Source organism: Triticum dicoccoides, chromosome 7B (assembly GCF_002162155.2).
Source record: "Triticum dicoccoides isolate Atlit2015 ecotype Zavitan chromosome 7B, WEW_v2.0, whole genome shotgun sequence".
Lineage (NCBI taxonomy): Eukaryota > Viridiplantae > Streptophyta > Magnoliopsida > Poales > Poaceae > Triticum > Triticum dicoccoides.
The window spans coordinates 271,256,807-271,277,284 of NC_041393.1; the positions used below are offsets into that span (position 1 = coordinate 271,256,807).

The window sequence follows — 20,478 nt, forward strand, 5'->3', positions numbered from 1 at the left end:
CCTATAACTGTGGTAAGTTCTGCCCCCTTGGGAGACATCATCCAGAATAGGGAGGTCACAGGACGAGTCGCCAAGTGGGCTATTGAGCTTGGGCCTCATGGTTTGAAATATATGCCATGTACTGCTATTAAGTCTCAAGCCTTGGTGGTTTTTATCAATGATTGGACAGAGTTGTAGGCACCTGAGGAGAAGCTGGATAACACATATTGGACTATTCATTTTGATGGGTCCAGGCAGTTAGAAGGCTCAGGGGCTGGAGTTGTTTTAACTTCCCCTCGAGGTGAAAAATTTTGTTATGTGCTCCGGCTTATGTTTCCTTGTACTAACAATGCAGCTGAATACGAGGCCTTAATCCATGGTCTCCGGGTGGCCAAAGAGATGAACTTGAGCCAAGTAAGGTGCTTGGGCAATTCAGATCTCGTGGCCCAACAGGTATCAGGCAAGTGGGACTCCAAGGATCCCCTTATGGCGGCTTATCATCGTGAAGTAGATGCTATAGCTGGGCACTTCGAAGGTTATCAAGTGGAGCACATTGATTCAAGGAAGAATGAGGCGGCTGATGCTTTAAGCCGGTTGGTATCTCAACGTAAGCCGGTGCCGCCTAACACCTTCCTCGATGTTTTGCATAATCCTTCTGTCAAGGTACCTACAGAGGAGAAACTAGCAGTGCCAGACCCGGAAGCATAGCTGGTGGCAGCTCTTCACATCATCCTGGATTGGACAGTGCCATACTTGGCCTATATGACCCGGGGAGAGTTGCCTGAGGATGAGACCTTGGCAAGACAAATCGTTAGGCGGTCCAAATCTATGATGATTATTCATGGTGAGTTACATCACCGAAGTGTCACTGGGGCGTTTCAACGCTGTGTGTCGCCTACGGAGGGCCAGGAGATACTTCGTGAGATCCATGAAGGAGATTGTGGCCATCATGCCGGGTCAAAATATCTTGTGGCCAAGGCTTTCCGTCATGGTTTCTATTGGCTGACGGCTCATGCTGATGCGGAGGATCTAGTCAGCAAATGTGATGGATGTCAAAAATTCTCACGACGAGCTCATGTGCCGGCTCAAGAGTTGAGGATGATTCCAATCACTTGGCCGTTTGCAGTCTGGGGGCTTGACATGGTTGGACCTTTCAAGAGGTCTAAGGATAAAAAGACACACCTCCTGGTGGCAGTGGATTAGTTTACAAAGTGGGTTGAGGCAGAGCCAGTCAGTAAGTGTGATGCAGCCACAGCGGTTTAGTTCATGAAAAAGGTGATCTTTCGTTTTGGTTTTCCACATAGCATTATAACTGATAATGGCACCAATCTTTCCAAGGGTGCCATGGAAGAGTTCTGTCAACGAGAACATATCCGGCTTGATGTTTCGGCTGTTGCTCATCCTCAGTCCAATGGTCAAGCAGAACGAGCTAATTAAGAGATCCTGAAAGGTATCAAGCCCCGGCTCTTTGTCCCCTTGCAGCGGACTCCGGGTTGTTGGATGGAGGAGTTACCCTCTATACTGTGGAGCATCAACACTACGCCTAACAGATCTACAGGTTACACACCTTTCTTCATGGTGTATGGAGCAGAGGCAGTCCTGCCAAGTGACATCCGACACGATTCACCCCGTGTGGCGGCTTACATTGAGGCTGACAACGAAAAAGCTCGTCAGGATGCACTTGACTTGTTGGATGAGGAGCGAGACTTAGCAATAGCCCGCTTAGCGATTTACCAGCAAGACCTGCGCCTCTATCATAGCCGCCGGGTTAGAAGAAGAACCTTTCAGGAAGGCGACTTAGTGCTCCGACTCATCCAGGATCAGTCTGACATGCACAAGCTATCGCCCCCTTGGGAAGGACCCTTTGTGGTCAGCAAGAATCTGAACAACAGGTCATACTACCTCATCGATGTTCGAGAGCACAAAGACTAACGTAAGTCAGTGGAGGAGACCCGCCGGCCGTGGAATATCGCCCATCTTCGGCCTTACTATACTTGAGCCACCAGCTATCAAGATGTATATATTTTGATGATGTATAAAGCAATAAAGCAGGACCTCTGTCCTTTTTACCTTCAAAAGTTTATATGTCCTCTTTGTCAGGTGGTGGAAACAACCAACAGGGAGCGGATCATATCTGAATCCGGCTTTCCCTTTGGTCCGGTTTATGATCATATCTGAATCTAGCCATGATCACTTGGGGGCTTCCTGTTCAAACATAGGTCGTATTCGAACCAAAGAGAACATAGCTGTCGATACCCACTTTGATCGGCACACTGCCAAACCCACTTGGGGGCTTCTTGATCATATTTGAATCATAGCTTAACCCCTTTGGGTCTAACGTGGATCGTATTCGAATCAGCGTCATTAAACAACTCTTATGGTCACTTGGGGGCTTCCTATTCAAACATAGGTTGTATTCGAAGCAAAGAGAACACAGCTGTCGATACCTACTTGATCGGCATCGCCAAAGCCACTGGGGGCTATATGAACGTATTCGAATCTTAGCTTAACCCCTTTGGAATGGTTTACTGATCATATTTGAATTAGAAACCTTTGAATATTGTTTATTATCCATTATATTTCATAAGAATAATCATTTGACTATCTTAAGACCTTTTTGAAAGCACTATGAGATGGTTTTTTGTTCTTCCGGCTTAATATTGATCACCCCAGGTTGTTAAGTGCCAGGTGAACATTATATCTTCCAGCTTTCAGGAGTTGAATTTACCCACATGGTGAAGGTCATATAAGCAGGTGAGATTACCAAAAGGATCGCAGGTATACTATTGTGATTATGTTTAACAAATATAATCATAAACCAGCCTGTATATGATGTTTTGGGTTCGCCCTCTGGGTTATCAGTACCTTATGTGACCCCTGATGCGATAAACCGCCAAGGGAATTTTGATTGTTATATATGCAGGATAAGGCAAGCAAAATTAACATCGAGGAAATAAATGATCAACATAAGCTGGAAATATATAGCGATGGCGGCTTATGAAAGTATTAAGCGCCATAAACATGCGAGAAGGCATGACAAAATTGAGAGGTTTTTTCTACCCTATTACAAGACTCCCCGAGTCCGAATAAACGAAGCATTGTTTTTTGCAAAGTCATAAATGCCTGGTGGTTCACTCCTTTGGTGGGCTTGAAGATTCCCGGTTATCCTTCTCCGCCTCTCCGTCGGTTGCCTTGTCCTGGAAGGTTGACGAGGCCCAGTCAATGCCACTCAAAGCTTCAAACTCAGCTTCCGCATCTATTAAATCGGCTGGGTCCACTTTAGGGGCAAAGGTGTGCTTACGAGTTGGAGGGATCAGGCTGACTTGATCATAGGGAGGTGTTGGAATTCTCCGGTTCTCACTGTCATAGTCCGGCTGATACTTGGTAAGGTCAGTGTCATTCCCAATGAGGGTAGCCACGGGGCGTATGTCTTTGACGCAGGCGGTGAAATCGTGATCATCAAATACGGTCCCATCCTGTTTCAGACTAGGATATCCAAGAGCGAGGTCGGCCGGGTCTAGTTCTACAATCCATGGTTTGGCCCGGCTCAACGCGGCTATAGCCCCGGCTCTTGAGGACACCCGCCTTAAATCTTGGACTCGTTGAGGTAGTACAGCAAGACACTTCAGCACATCTTGCAGAAGGTGGGGAGTGTTATTTGATAAAGCTACAATGGCCAAAGCACGTTGTGACCCGGTATACAGTTGCTCCACTAGCGTGTAAACCGCTTTCAGCTTGATCGACATGTTCTGCTTGAGGTTTGTGCTCCTAGGGCCTGCGTTCACAAGCATAAGGTGAGCTGAAGATAACGATTAAGATAGTCATCAAAGGAAGGATTAAAATATTTGAGGTTATATACAGTAACTTACCGAAGATGGCCGAGACCATTTGAGATATCTGGCGCTTTAAGTTGGACAGCTTAGTTGTTGCTTCTGCAAGTGATGCCTCTGCTGTCTCGGCACGGGTCACAAGTGAAGCCTTTTCATCAGCTAGATTTTCTTCTCTGCCTCAAAATTCTTCTTCAACTTCTCTTGTTCAGAGACACTGAATTGAAATTTGGAGTTGGCTTTTTGAATTTCACATTCTTGGGCCGTCAGACGGCTCTTCAGGTCAGCAATCTCTGACTCAAATTGACTTATGGTGGCCTGCATTGATGCCAGGTTATATTCAGAATCATGGTAAGCTAACATTAAGTCCCAAGCACTTTGCAAGCAAAGATACTTGACACTTGGGGGCTAATGTATGCTTAAGAATTTTAACTTATAATGCCGGTTCATGCAAATTAAGTCCCAACCACTTTGCAAGCAAAGATACTTGACACTTGGGGGCTAATGTGTATTGCAAGTTCAACATATCATGTTATAGCTGGGTTAAAAATCTTCTTTCTAAACCGGACAGTGCGGTGTTAACCTGTTTTCTAAGTCTACAACATATTTATTCATAAGCAATAGACTTGGGGGCTGATACAGTAAGTATGCTTCAGAAAAGGGGCATAAGGTGTACCTCAGATTTTTGCTGTATTTGCTTCATCATGTCAATTTCCAGGTCACGGCTGTTATGCACTTGATTAAGATAGCCAGAGACTATATCTCCAATGCTTAAGTGAGTATAATCAGTGATGTCTAGTTTGGCCTTTCGGCGTTCTATAAGTTCCTGCTTAGCAGAGCATTTGGCAAGGATAGTGGGCCGCCCTGGTTCAACAAACTGAGACCTCAGAATCTCAACTTTCGGGTCATTTGTCTTGATCGGGCTGGGAGCTTCCGGGTTATTAGAGCTGTTGAGAGTATCTTCGGCAGGCAGGTCAGAGGTTGGTGCTGGAATATCAGAGGCCGGTTCAGGCGGCGGTTGATGGGTGGAACTGTCAGGAGCAGCCGTGCCAAGCTCCGATGCAGCCACGACCGGGTCTTGGGACGGCTTATTCTTCTTTGCCCTCTTACTGGGCTTCACTTGCATGTTGTCAACAAAAGCAGGAGAAGGGTGAATACAAAAGCATGAGTAAGGTAAAACATAAGATAAACAAAGTTACATTACCTAGGGGCAGTTTTGAAAGCCGGCATGTTAGACTGCATAGACTCGCCGGAGGAAGGAGAGGTATCCTGATAATTGGAGTCAGATGAATTGAGTGGTTGACGAATTAAACCCGCCAGAGGTAAAACAGAACGTAAATCGGAGATAACCTCAGTCCGACGCTTCCTGGTTACGTCAGGTAAGCCGGAGGAGAGATCTATGTCCTTGCTGGTCCGGGTCTGCCTCCGACTTTCCATTGCTGTTGCTTCAAAAGAAATTGAGGATCTTGGTAAGCCAAAGGATGTGAAAATCTTACTTTCCGGGTTACTCTTCGAATTTTCTGACGTGGCAGGGGCTCGGAGTCGGAGGAAATTATAGTTACCTCTTCCTCGGCGGCTTGGCTGTTCCCTGTGTCTTCCTGGAAAGATGTAAAGTCCGAAAGGTAATGATAAAGAATCAAGGGAACTAGAAGTTACCTCTCCTTCGTCATCATAAGTATCATCAAGTTTAAACAAATCCGAAGCACTTGGCTTCCTCTTCCTTGAAGTTCCCGTTTTGGCGGCTTTTCTTTCGGTTCTCTTGGCTTCTCGGGCTTGCTTGGTAGCCTCACGGTCATACTTGACCTTCCAGAAGTTGTCATCGGCCTATGAAAAAAGATAAAGGGGTTATGAGTAAAAGTAAGGTGTAATACACTAAAAGAGTATTCATTAAGGATTGATGACTCACTGCGGGGGCCGGGTTCTTCTTGCAGAAAGGAAGTAAGCCAAAGGCGTTACTAGTCACCGTGCCCTCTTTCAGCAATGTTTGGGTCGTAGCCTCCACCACATCATCTGGCAAGTCATTGGGACTATGACGCAGTGGGTCATCCTTCTCGCCTGAGTAAGTGCACATTAAGCCGGGGCGGCGGCTTAACGGAAGCACTCACCAAGCAACCCAGACTCAGACCAAGTCAATACCATTCAAGCCATTACCCAAGAGGGCTTTGATCTTCTTGATGGTAGGGGCAAGTGGTAAACGTTCAACAACGGTTAACTTGTCTGACAGCGGATGGTTGGACTCAAGGCATAGAGCGCGGAAGCCGGGCAGAGGATTCTCGTCAGCCGGAGAAGTGTCCTGTCAATAGAACCACATTTGATTCCAATCCTTCGGGTGACTCGGCAGTTCAGCATAAGGGAAAAAACAGTCTCTCTGCCGCTGAATCGAAATGCCACCAAGTTCAAGACTGGGCCCGTTGGCACGTTCATTCTGCCGATTTAAGTAGAAAAGCTCTCTAAACAAAAGCAGATTGGGCTCTTCTCCCAGGCACACCTCGCAGAAGACTTGGAAGTTGCAAATATTTGACACGAAATTGGGCCCGATGTCTTGAGGTCTAAGGTCAAAGAAGTGCAAAACATCCCTGAAGAATTTTGAACCGGGTGGTGCAACTCACCGGCTCATGTGATCCGTAAAAACTATCACCTCCCCTTCTTTGGGTTGAGGTTTCTCTTCGAACGGGTCAGGGGCACGATAAGACATGACCTCCTTCTTGGGCAGATGGCCAGACTTCACAAAATCAGACAATTTACTCCTTGTGACTGTGGATGGGACCCAATTGCAGGTCACAGGAGCCTTGGTTGCTTTAGGTGCCATGACGTAAATTGAAGCCTATGACAAAATAAGAGGTTTCGGTTCAAATTTAACCCGGAGGAAAATATTTTAAGTCTATTCAAGATGGCGGTTTAAGAAGGGGCCTAATGATATATGGGTAACTACGCAATGATATTTAAGCCTCTATGGGTATCAGGAGCAGTTAAATTTTCTTAGGTCCAGAGAGGCAAGCAAGGTTGACAGATCAGTATCATTTACTTAAACTGGCCACATGGACAGTCGTGGTTAGGCATATTCGACAGAGGCAATTTTTATTTAAGGGTGGAGCAAACAGGTTTCACAAGTGGCCGCTATTATTTTGGATCAAAAGGCTGTTCTGAAAAGAAAAATTTCTAGACCTAGGACTGGCACTGATGAAGCTCAAGGGCTCGAACAGGGCCTCTATGCGACAGAAAGAGATCTACTTGCGGTCGAAATGGGTGCGAAATAGCTACCGCATCAGTTTTATATAATCTTCAAGATCAAGAAACGGCGGTGGTGATGAAATCTATGAGGGGTTCCTAACGAAGAGCGAAGAACATCGAGGAACTCGAAGGTCCTAATGCGGATCTGAGGAGCAAGAAAGAGGAAACTCACCGATGCAGGGTTGCTGCGGAGGTTTGTCGCGTTTCTCTGGTCAAATCAGGTTGATGCAGCAGCCTGAGTTGACGAGGACGAGGAGATCTGCAGCGACGGCGGCGGCGGAGCTCGAGCGGCAGAGAAACAGTGAGAGGAAGAAGACGACCGAAGGGGGAGAATGGAAAAGACCTAGGTCATGCCTATTTATAAGGAAGGGCTGACTGAGAAGGCCCGAGAAATGAGGAGATAAACATTATTATCCAGTGGCCCCGACGACTCGGTTTTCGGAACGGTTAGTAAAAGGAAAGATCCGTTGGAGGATACGGTGGAATAAAGAATGAATTTAAGTAAGGATGACATCACGACGGGTTAACACGGATCCAAAAGATGATGTCATGGCGGGTTAAAGAAAACCTTTTGTACGGGAAGAAGGCTGAATATTTATTTCTTAAGGTATTTTAAGATTGACATGAACTGGTTCAAATCAATCTGGGGCCTAATGTTGGGGATATAACTATTTGTGTAAGCCGCCCAGGAGGAGTCGGGTTACGCAAAGAGTATTCATCAGAAGAAGCCCAAGACCAAGCATGAAGATGGCGGTTCAATAAAGGAGTTAAGGCCCACAGGCAGCTTAAGACCCATAGTGGTAAACCGCCATGATGATATGACTTGTAACATAAGGTAGATTTAACTAGTCACCGAGCCGGACACTGTCTATGAGCCGGCCGGGACTCTGTAGGCCGTAGGGCGTCCCCCGTATATATAAGGGGACGACCCGCCGGCGGCTTAGGGTAGGAAACAACTGATCGAGAGCCGGGCATAGCGTATCTCGCTCCCTGATCATCGAAACATCAATCAATACCAACCCAACTAGACGTAGGCCTTACCTTCACCGTAAGGGGCCAAACTAGTATAAACCTCTCATGTCCTTTGTCATGATTAACCCTTTCAAGCTTCCTAGTTGCGATGGATCCACAACTAAGTCCTTTCACTAGGACATCTGATGAGACAATTCCATGACAGTTTCCATAGTTCCCGCGTCCAATCAAGCAACAACTAGCAAATAAGGCAAAGTAGCGTAAAACAGGAAAATGTATGCTAGTAATCCTTGCATCAGAAACCTTCCTGGTTTCTCCCATAGTGATAGTGTTAATAAAAGCTTCTACTTCGTTACGGTGTGGTTCATCCAAGGTGCCCTCAAAGGGTATTTTGCAAACCTCGCAAATTCAGCTAATGGCATCTCCTTAACAACGTCATATAAATGAATCTCTATTGATGGAGGTGATTTCTTAGGGAAAAAGTAGAAGTTTTGCACAAAAGTATTTGTGAGTAAGAGATACTGATGACGTTGGTCGCGGAGGAAGTCGGTGAGGCCAGCATTCTCAATCAATAAATAGAAATCCTCATAAATCCCGACTCTCCTCAAGAAGTCATCGGAAGGCCATTCACACGGCCGGACCTCCGCGCTGCAAGGCAAATTAAATTTGGGCTTCTGCTCTTCTTCCTTTTGTTTTTCCTTCGAGCTTCGGCTCGACGAGCCCCTCAAAAGTCTCTTCATTATTTCTGAAATAATCTGAAATTTTTAGTAACTTCAAATAAAAGTGAACCAACTTCAATAAAATTGATAGCAACAACTCCCACAAGTGCCTAGAGCCTATATCAAGCATTAGAACTACAGGGAACCATATAAATTTCACATGCAAGCTCAAGAACATGGTCACCTATGCAACACAAATTTGCAATGAATAAAGCACTAGAACAAAAACTAATTGGACCAATGGAGGAGTTACATACCAAGGAACAATCTCCCCAAGCAGTTTTGCGAGAGGTGCTTTGAGCAAGGAGATCGAAAATCACAGCAACAGGGGCTGAAACTTGTGGTTGAGGTGGTTTTTCGTGTTTGTGTGAGGCAAAGGAACAAGATGGGTGCAGGGATAAGTGGAGGAGGGCCACCATGGGCCCACGAGGCAGGGGGCGCGCCCAGGGGGGTAGGGCGCGCCCTCCACCCTCGTGGCCCGGTGGCAGCTCCCCCCGCGGTAATTTTTGCACAGTAAATCCTCAAATATTCTCGAAAAAAACATATTAAATTGGCATGGCATTCCGAGGACTTTTATTTTCGGGACATTTTTATATTGCATGGATAAGTCAGGAAATAGACAGAAAAATACTAGTTTTACTTTATTTTTACTAAATAACAGAAAATATAAAGAGGGTACAGAAAGTTGTGCTTCTAGTTTCATCCATCTCGTGATCATCAAAATGAACCCACTAACAAGGTTGATCAAGTCTTGTTAACAAACTCATTCCGAATAACACGGAACCGGAGAAATTTCGAATAACACTAAGTTACCTCAACGGGGATATGAAAATCCCCAACAATAAGAATATCATACTTTTTCTTGACAGTGGGGAGAGGAAATTCAAAACCTCCAAATATAATCAATGGAATTTTTCCAATAGAGTTGATACTATAAACTTGAGGTTGTTTCCTCAGAAAGTGTACCATGTGCTCATTACCATTAACATGAAAAGTGACATTGCCTTTGTTGCAATCAATAACAGCCCCTGCAGTATTAAGGAATGGTCTTCCAAGAATAATAGACATACTATCATCCTCGAGAATATAAAGAATAACAAAGTCCGTTAAAATAGTGACGTTTGCAACTACAACAGGCACATCCTCACAAATACTGACAGGTATAGCAGTTGATTTATCAGCCATTTGCAAAGATATTTCAGTAGGTGTCAACTTATTCAAGTCAAGTCAATGATATAAAGAAAGAGGCATAACACTAACACCGGCTCCAAGATCACATAAAGCAGTTTTACCATAATTTCACTTAATGGAGCATGGTATAGTAGGGATTCCTGGATCTCCAAGTTTCTTTGGTATTCCACCCTTAAAAGTATAATTAGCAAGCATGGTGGAAATTTCAGCTTCCGGTATCTTTCTTTTATAGTAATGATATCCTTCATATACTTAGCATAAGGACTTGTTTTGAGCACATCAGTTAATCGCATATGCAAAAAGATGGGTCTAATCATTTCAGCAAAGCGCTCAAAATCCTCATCATCCTTTTTCTTGGATGGTTTCGGAGGAAAAGGCATGGGTTTCTGAACCCATGGTTCCCTTTCTTTACCATTTTTCGTAGCAACAAAGTCTCTTTTATCATAACGTTGATTCTTTGATTGTGGGTTATCAAGATCGACAGCAGGTTCAACTTCTACATAATTATCATTACTAGGTTGAGCATCATCATGAACATCATCATTAATATTTTCACTAGGTTCATGTTCATTATCAGCTTGTGTTTCAGCATCAGACATAGAGATATCATTTGGATTCTTAGGTGGCTCAGCAATAGGTTCACTAGAAGTTTGCAAAGTCCTATCATTTTTCTTTTTCTTCCTTTTAGAAGAACTAGGTACATCAATATTATTTCTCTGAGAATCTTGCTCGATTCTCTTAGGGTGACCTTCAGGATAAAAAGGTTCCTGAGTCATTCTACCAGTTCTAGTAGCCACTCTAACAGCACAATCATTTTTCTTACTATTCATTTCATCAAGCACTTCTTTCTGAGCTTTAAGCACTTGTTCTACTTGAGTGGTAACCATAGAAGCATGTTTGCTAACAAGTTTAAGTCCGCCTCTAATATTAACCATAAAATCACCCAAACGTTTAATCATAAAGGTATTCTGTTTTAATTGTCTACCAAAATAAGCATTAAAGTCATCTTACTTAAACATAAAGTCATCAAACTCATCCAAGCAATGACTAGCAATTTTAGTAGGAGGGACTTCAGCTTTATCATATCTATAGAGAGAATTTACCTTTACTACCTGTGTCGGGATATCGGGATCAGGAGGTTCTTCAGTGAATAAGGAATTAAGATCATATACTTCTTTAACAGGCTGTAAATTAAGACCGTGTATTTCTTCAATAGGAGGTAAATTCTTACATCTTCAGCTTTAATACCTTTTTCTTTCATAGATTTCTTTGCCTCTTGCATATCTTCGGGACTGAGAAATAGAACACCTCTCTTCTTCGGAGTTGGTTTAGGAATAGGCTCACTAATTGGCTCAGGAGCTGACTCAGGAGGTGGCTCGGGAGGTGCCCAATTATTTTCATTTGTCAACATATTATTCAATAGAATTTCAGCTCCATCCGGTGTTCTTTCCCTGAAAAGAGAACCAGGACAACTATCCAGGTAATCTCTGGAAGCATCTGTTAGTCCATTATAAAAGATATCAAGTATTTTAGGTTTCTTAAGAGGATGATCAGGCAAAGCATTAAGTAACTTGAGAAGCCTCCCCCAAGCTTGTGGGAGACTCTCTTCTTTAGTTTGCACGAAGTTGTATATTTCCCTCAAAGCAGCTTGTTTCTTATGAGCAGGGAAATATTTAGCAGAGAAGTAATAAATCATATCCTGGGGACTACGCACACAACCAGGATCAACAGAATTAAACCATATCTTAGCGTCACCCTGTAATGAGAACGAAAATATTTTGAGTTTATAAAGGTAGCGCGATCTCTCATCATTAGTAAACAGGGAGGCTATATCATTTAACTTAGTAAGATGTGCCACAACAGTTTCAGACTCATAGCCATAGAAAGGATCAGATTCAACCAAAGTAATTATATCTGGATCAACAGAAAATTCATAATAATCCTTATCGGGAACACAGATAGGTGAAGTAGCAAAAGCAGGGTCGGGTTTCATTCTATCTCTAAGAGATTCTTTACTCCATTTAACTAGCAGCCTCTTAAGTTCGTATCTATCCTGGCAGGCAAAAATATCTGTAGAAGATTCCACATGAAAAAGATAACCCTCAAGAATAGCAGGCATATTCTCATAATCACTCTCATCATCGTATTCAGATTCAATAATTTCTCTTTCTCTAGACCTAGAAATCTGGTCATCAAGAAATTTACCAAGGGGCACAGTAGTATCAAGCATAGAAGTAGTTCCATCATAAGTATCATGCATAGCAGAAGTGGCATCATCAATAACATGCGACATATCGGAACGAATAGCAGAAGCAAGTTTAGGTGTCCCTAGCTTACTCATAACAGAAGGTGAATCAAGTGCAGAGCTAGATGGCAGTTCCTTACCTCCCCTCGTAGTTGGGGATAAATTGTTGTCTTAGCGTCTTTCAAGTTCTTCATAGTGTCCAGCAGATATAAATCCCAAATGACTCAAAGAATAGAGCTATGCTCCCCGGCAACGGCGCCAGAAAAAGGTCTTGACAACCCACAAGTATAGGGGATCGCAACAGTTTTCGAGGGTAGAGTATTCAACCCAAATTTATTGATTCGACACAAGGGGAGCCAAAGAATATTCTCAAGTATTAGTAGCTGAGTTGTCAATTCAACCACACCTAGAAACTTAGTATCTGCAGCAAAGTGTTTAGTAGCAAAGTAATATGATAGTGGTGGTATCCGTAACAGAAGTAAAGACAGCAAAAGTAATGTTTTTGGTATCTTGTAGTGATTGTAATAGTAGTAACGGAAAAGTAAATAAGCGAGAACCAGTATATGGAAAACTCATAGGCACCGGATTAGTGATGGATAATTATGCCGGATGCGGTTCGTCATGTAACAGTCATAACATAGGGTGACACAGAACTAGCTCCAATTCATCAAAGTAATGTAGGCATGTATTCCAAATATAGTCAGAAGTGCTTATGGAAAAGAACTTGCATGAATTCTTCTGTCCTACCCTCCCGTGGCAGCGGGGTCCTATTGGAAACTAAGGGATATGAAGGCCTCCTTTTAATAGAGAACCGGAACAAAGCATTAGCACATAGTGAATACATGAACTCCTCAAACTATGGTCATCACCGGGAGTGGTCCCGATTATTGTCACTTCGGGGTTGCCGGATCATAACACATAGTAGGGGACTATAGACTTGCAAGATAGGATCAAGAACACACATATATTCATGAAAACATAATAGGTTCAGATCTGAAATCATGGCACTCGGGCCCTAGTGACAAGCATAAAGCATAGCAAAGTCATAGCAACATCAATCTCAGAACATAGTGGATACTAGGGATCAAACCCTAACAAAACTAACTCTATTACATGATAAATCTCATCCAACCCATCACCGTCCAGCAAGCCTACGATGGAATTACTGAAGCACAATGGTGAGCATCATGAAATTGGTGATGGAGGATGGTTGATGATGACGACGGCGAAGAATCCCCCTCTCCGGAGCCCCGAACGGACTCCAGATCAGCCCTCCCGAGAGTGATTAGGGCTTGGCGGCGGCTCTGTATCGTAAAACGCGATGATTTCCTCTTTCTGATTTTTTTCTCCCCGAAAGCCAATATACGGAGTTGGAGTTGGTGTTGGAGGGTCTCCAGGGGGCCCACGAGGTAGGGGCGCGCCCAGGAGGGGGGGGGGGCGCCACCACCGTCGTGGACAGGGTGTGGGCCCCCTGGTCTTCATCTTTGGCGAGGATTTTTTATTATTTTATATAAGACATCCCGTGGAGTTTCAGGTCATTCCGAGAACTTTTGTTTTCTGCACATAAAACAACATCATGGCAATTCTGCTGAAAATAGCGTCAGTCCGAGTTAGTTCCATTCAAATCATACAAGTTAGAGTCCAAAACAAGGGCAAACGTGTTTGGAAAAGTAGATACGAACGGAGACGTATCACATTGCGCTTCCAATGTTCTTGTTGATATACGGAGTACCAGAGTCATGCTTCGAGGTAGCAATAACATGGTGTTTCGGATCAGAGTTGGATCTGAAGATCACAAAGGATACAAAGGAACACTTCCAAGATTACCTCGGAACGTAAGGAATAACCAAGCACAACCAGGTCTGTGTTGGCAGAAAGTCAAGAAGGTATCGATGATATCACAAATCATTGAGGGGCAGGGATGGTATTTCTAGCCATGAATTCGATTGATAGCCTAAGACAAGTCAGTATATTGATGGGAATCACGACAGATTTTGTCAAGGTACTATGAAGAGGCCATCGAACAACAATGACGTCAAGCAAAAGGAATGATGAAGCGAAAGGTTATTGGAACCACAGATGCGACACAAGCTCGAAATCAAGCTTGTTTTTTGAGGTGAAATGATAAGACGAGGAAGATCGATGTAAGCTTAGCTCGTCATCAAAAGTTGTTCTCTAGGAAGAAGGACTGGGTAGCACAGTTAAAATTAGCTTGATAATGATATAGCCGACCAGGCTGGGAATGATGTGATGGAGTATCATTCCAATGAGAATTCACAAGAGGTAGTGCAATGACACAATATCCTCAAGATAACAAGGGGCAATACTCGAGGTAGATCAAAAATAGAGGTTGGACAGATGAAACGATCTGCAGAAGACAAGTATTTTAACTTGTCCGGGAAATGGAATTAAGGACAAACTATATGGTTGAAACTGCGGTTATGAATGATCAAACCACCGATACAAGATGAACTTATAACAAGGGGTAATCATTACGAGCAGCTTCCATGATAAGTTCTACATCGGGTCCATGGGCATGAACGCAAAGGTTCAAGGTCGACTCCCACTTCTTCAATGCATAACCTTTCATTCACTCCTCGTTTTTGAAGAAATTGTAGTGCAGAAGATTTATCTGGCGAAGTACCAGAAGAGTAAGACTCACATCTCTTTTGAGTTCACACGGATTAGGGAAGGCATAGGTTCAACCCGTAGGGGTATCTTAGGAACATATACCACTAACTTCAGGATTAGAATATACCAGCTCGAAAGCAGAGCATGGTTGACAAAAGGTGAGGATTCAATTTACCAAAGGCTTTATGTATCCAAGGAAAGGCTCACAAGTTTATTGCATATGAAGGATGTTGTCGGATAAAATCCAGCAAGGGGTCTAGCGATCCATAACGAAGCTGATGTGATCGATACTCAACCAGATGAAGAAGAATGCAAAGGCATCGGATTATAGAAACATCTGAATAATTTGATGCTTAAAATGCAAAGAAATTATGATTTCCAGATTGGTGTATCAGGATCAGATGCTCTGATTAAAAGATGAGTTAGTTGAATAGATTTAGAGGTGCACCCGATGGTGCACCCGATCAAATCTGGATAGGGCAAGAACCAACTTGTATCTGGAAGGATGTCTAAGCCGGAAATAAAATTTCCAAGGATTAATTGATGATTGCGAATATTCGCACACACGCTGAATCCATAGGAACAGAATGACAATCACAAAGAATTTTAAAGAATATTGCTAGACATATGGAATTAATCCTAATGCAAGCAGGCAAGGAGAATCAAGAGCAATAGGCTGCAGAGGATTTTGAAAGATCAGATAGCATTTTTAGGTATTTTGGAAAGCATAAGAACAACTGGGGACGAACGAACCCCGGTTAAGTGAATTATCCGCAATGCGAAAAGAAGCTGCAAAGCAGAAGGCACAAAGGATTCTTGGAACAACGGAGAGTACTAGGGGTAACTTCTAACAACAAGAGCAACTGGGGATGAAGGTACAAACGGCAACGATGTTATCCATGGGAACTTATCGGTGGTCAGGAACTGCAAAGCAGTGGGCACAGGGTCTAGGGAAACACCGAAGAGTATCCACAAAATCTTCTGGCGAAGCAAGCGATCATCGGTAATGTCGGGGCTCTCCGGGAGGAAGTGGGTACGAGAACCTAATTTCAGAGTTAGTAGAATGTTTAACCCGAATGGAAGAGAGATTAGAGTCCCAGAGTATAGATGAGGAATAAAAGATCCTAATACCACCCAATGGCGACGTGGGCCCGTAATCCACACATCCATGTTAGAAAAACCGTTTTCAAGTACTAGACTCAACTTCGGCCAAGGAGTTGGAAGGGGGGCTACCTACAGACAGTCGAATACATCAGCTTGAATACAATGAGTCAGCAGAAGGAACAATATCTGAGTACAGACATAAGTTAGACAAGTTTGCCTTAAGAAGGCTAGCACAAAAGCAACATGATCGAAAAGGCAAGGCCTCCTACCTGGGAGCCTCCTAACTACCCCTGGTCGTCGGCGTCCATCACGTGGTAGTAGGCACCCTCGGGGTAGTAGAAGTCGTCAGTGGTGTCGTCTGGCTCGTGGGATCCACCATTTGGTTGCAGCATCCGAGAAGAATGGAAAGAGGTGGAAAAAGGGAGCAAAGCAACCATGAGTACTCATCCAAAGTACTCGCAAGCAAGGATCTACGCTACATATGCAACATTATCAAAGGAAGGTTGTATATGTGCACTGGGCTACAGAAATGCCAGAATAGAGAGAAGGCCTAGACCTATCGAAGACTAGCATCTTCCGTAAACCACCATCTTGCAGCAAACAGGAGGGAGTAGATTAGCATAAAGTAAAGTAGTAGCAGTGTTATCAACCTCGGCCAGAGATCTTTTCTCGACTCCCTGCGAGAAAGAAATCCCAGAGCCATACTATCCATTTCTCATCACAATCCAATTCTCATCACAAGTATCCAGTTCTAGTTGTATCGATCGGGATACAACTCCGAGCGTCCGTTACCATAGGACAGGCTATCGATGGATGTTTTCTTCCCTGAAGGGTTGCACCAACTTACCCACCACGCTCGATTAACTCCGGCCAGACACACTTTCCTGGGTCATGCCCGGCCTCGGCCAAACAATACGCCGCAACCCGACCTAGGCTTAATAGAGAGGTCAGCACGCCGGAGTAAACCTATGCCCAGGAGTCATGGGCCATCGCCTCGGGAACTCCTGCATGTTGCGTACACGGTCGGTGAGCAGGCCTAGCTACCTCCTTCAAAAAGACGGGAGCTTAACAGTCCAACCCGGCGCATGCCGCTCAGTCGCTGACGTCTATTAAGCTTTGGCTGATGCATACGATGCAGGACGCCCATACTATGCCCACGTGATGGTTAGTGCTATCAGGCTAGAGGCCCCTCGGATCAAATATCGAAATCGTAGTGGATTAGAAATGCGCGGTAACAAGCAAAGACTCACGAAAGATGTGACCCGTTGCCCCATCTCGAGGACTTGCGGGAAGGGCTAAGAATGCCCGGCCATGCCTCGTAATTATCTCGCGGGCACCTTCCAGGTCAAACCATCTCCACACCACTCGCGGGTACCCCTCAGGGTCGACCCGCCTTTCCAAGTAACAGTTCTAAAGTCCAAGTATCTGTGTGTCCAAACATCAAGTGGAAAACCCAAGGAATCACCCCCAATGAAATCCACTCGATGTAATCATCAAGGTGAACGTAAGAGGAATCACCCCCGAGGTTCACACTTGAGGGGTTGCATGACAGAGTCGTATCGGAAGTGGTTAAGGCGGAATCACCCTCGATGACCACTACCGAATAGCTACCATACAGGGTTAACATCAGAAGTGTTGTAGAGGTCTCACCCTCGTCACTCGATAGTAACCCAACAGTGTCGATCAACTAAGGGGAAAGTGATGTGCAGTGCCGGGGCCTGGTCTTCGATCCCGTTGATCGGGTCTTCGATGATGAAGTAGGGGCAACAAGGACAAGGTGGGGGTCACTGATGGATCACTAACCAACCTATACTAAGCAGTTTAGGATAAGCAGGTAAGGTAACAATAAGCAGGTTACAAAAGCAGGCTATGCAGCAGAATAGGGGCAAACAATAACAGTAGCAAAATCTAATGCAAGCATGAGAGAATGGAATGGGTGATATCAGGATGATCAAAGGGGGGGCGTGCCTGGAAGCTCTGCTGTAAAGGAAAAAGATTCGTCGGTGACGTAGTCGATCACAGGGGCATTAGCAGCGGTCTCGAGGTCTATCGGAGAAGGAGAGGGGGAAGAAACAATAAATATTAAGCAAACATAGCATCACAAAGCATAACATGGCAATATGATGTGTCGGGTGTGACCTAACGTATGGCTACACGATATAGGTGAAGGGGGAAAACAACCAGGAATATTTTCCCGGTTCCGGACCTGTGTTAGACTAATGACCCGAGGGGGAGTGTTCCATGTTCAGATAGTTAGAGGCAGCTGACAGGTAAACAAACCACGTATCCGGATTTTTTGGACTTTTCTGAGCAATTTTCATGTAGAAAACATTTTCATCCGAGTTACGGTTTAATTACTATGAATTTTCAAAGATTAAAGTTTTTCCGAAATTCTTGGATTTATTACTAAAACGAATTTAAAAGGAAAAAGGCTATGGGTACCCAAAAGTGTACCCAGCCAGAAGTATAGAGAAGCTGACATGTGGGGCTAGGGCCCAGTTGAGTTAGTCAACAGCCCAGTTAGAATTGACTAGTCAAAGTGAACAGTGAAGGGGGGCTACTTGTCACGGACTTAGCTATTCTAAATCTAGTTTAGCACTTTAATATAGAAGTTGGTCCCACATGTCATCTACTATTAGACTAATTAACTACTACAACACTAACTAAACTAACTAGCATGGCCGGCCACACACACAACACGCACTCACGCACACACACAGAACACTCACACGCAGAACACACACGCACGCAGAGCACAGCTTGACCTGGCCATGGCCATGGCCAGCGGTACTAGCAGCTGGCTGTAGTAGCAGCAGTTCTAGCAGCGGCAGCAGCACGTAACAGCAGCAGCGGCAGCTAGCACTAGCAGTAGCAGAGCAACAGCGATGGCGGCAACAGAGCAACATTGATAGAAGCAGCAGCAACGCAAGCAGCAGGGCAGCGTGAGCAGCGGACAGCTGCGAGCTCGCGGGCAGGGGAGCGCGGGGAGCAGCAACGGGCGTGGATGGGGAGAAGCACACGGGGCGGGCAGGCTCGACCATTCGCGGCCCGAGGCGAGGCACGACGCGTGGGCAAGCGCGAGTTTCGACCATGGCGTTCGTAGCGCGGTGGTGGGCAATACGACGACGGATCGAGGCCGGCAGGAGGGGGAACCGGACGAGATGGTCACCACGAGCTCGATGGCGAGGTCGGGGAGAACGGGGCTGGTCGGAGACGAGCGGATCGAGCGGCGAGGTGATGACGGCCGTGGTAGAGAAGACCCGCGATGGCGAGCTTGGCGGCGGCCTGGTGACGAAACGAAGGGCGTAGAGGAAGGAGGCGACGACGGCGGGCCGCCTGGACGCCGTGGTGCAACTCGGGGTGGCCGGTGGCCGCGGGATCCACGGCGGCGCGTCGATGACGTCTTCGCTTGGTTGCGCTTCTAGATCGTTGATGGAGCAATAGAGGGGAAGCGAGGGGCTAGGGTTGGTCCATTGTGTCGGGGTGGTTCTTATCTACATCGGGAGGACGCCGGATGGCCGGCACCTGGCCGGGGGCCATGGGATGGCCGCCACGATCCCCTGCCTGCCTCTGTAGTAGGAGGAAGGGGAAAAGGGGATTGTTGGGCTGGGCTATGCACGGTGGCAATGGGCTACTAGTGCACAGTAGTAGTTAGGCCCTTTTTTATATATGGTTTTCTGTTTTTCTTTTACAGAATTTGTTTGCAATATTTGAGCTGCCATTTGGTCTTTGTAAAATGTGGAACTTGGCCAAATAAATACATTACAATATCTGCCTCTGCCACAAAAAGTTCGGAAGGAATTTGAATTGATTAGGATTTTTCACAACTGGGAAATCATTTAAAAATGCTGATTTGAAACTGCTTTAATTTCCAGGGGAAATTAAATATATCAAATGGTTTTGAATCATTCATGACATTTAATTAGTGAATATTTGCAACCCAGCGAACAATTTTGATTTACTGCTTGGAGAAATAATTTATTTGACTTTATTTTATATTTGAATTTGACTTAGATTTCATGAAGTGGCAATTTGCATAGTAATGGTTGATGACATGGCCACCTTTAGGGGAGATTACTGTAGCATGATTCTAGAGGTGTTACATGTGATCTCCCACGACGGGAAAAAGGTGGAGGACTTCCGGAACAAGTGGATCCTCATGGATGCCAAGTGCTCCCATGCCCTGCTGGAGCTGCTAACTGGGCTCCGGATGTCCGAGAAGGGTGGTCTCACGATAAGCTCGCCGACCCCCTGGTGAGGCTGCTGCTAAAGCAGATGGAGGCTAACTTGAAGGCAGAGAAGCTAACGGGGGCAGAGAAGCTGACAGGGCCCATGATCGTCAAGGAGTTCCTGACGCAGCGCCTGGCACTGCTCCAGGAGCGCTCCCGCCCCTTGTGGAAGGTTGGGGCGCGGAAGACAAGCTCCAGCTGCGCTCTGACAGCCTGCCCGACGAGGATTGAGCAAGGTTATGCACTCCTTGCTTGGAAAGGACCAGGGCGGCCCTCCGGACGATCACCTCCCGCTGTAACATCGAGAGGATGGGGAGAAGATAGCCACCACCATGCCTGTCTTCAACGAG

The 20,478-nt window shown here is 45.2% G+C and overlaps 1 pseudogene; it reads left to right on the forward strand.

The window, feature by feature from the left end:
• LOC119338865 overlaps window positions 1-20,157 on the forward strand; it is a 33,809-nt pseudogene extending 13,652 nt beyond the window's left edge.
• Window positions 20,158-20,478: the final 321 nt, after the last annotated feature.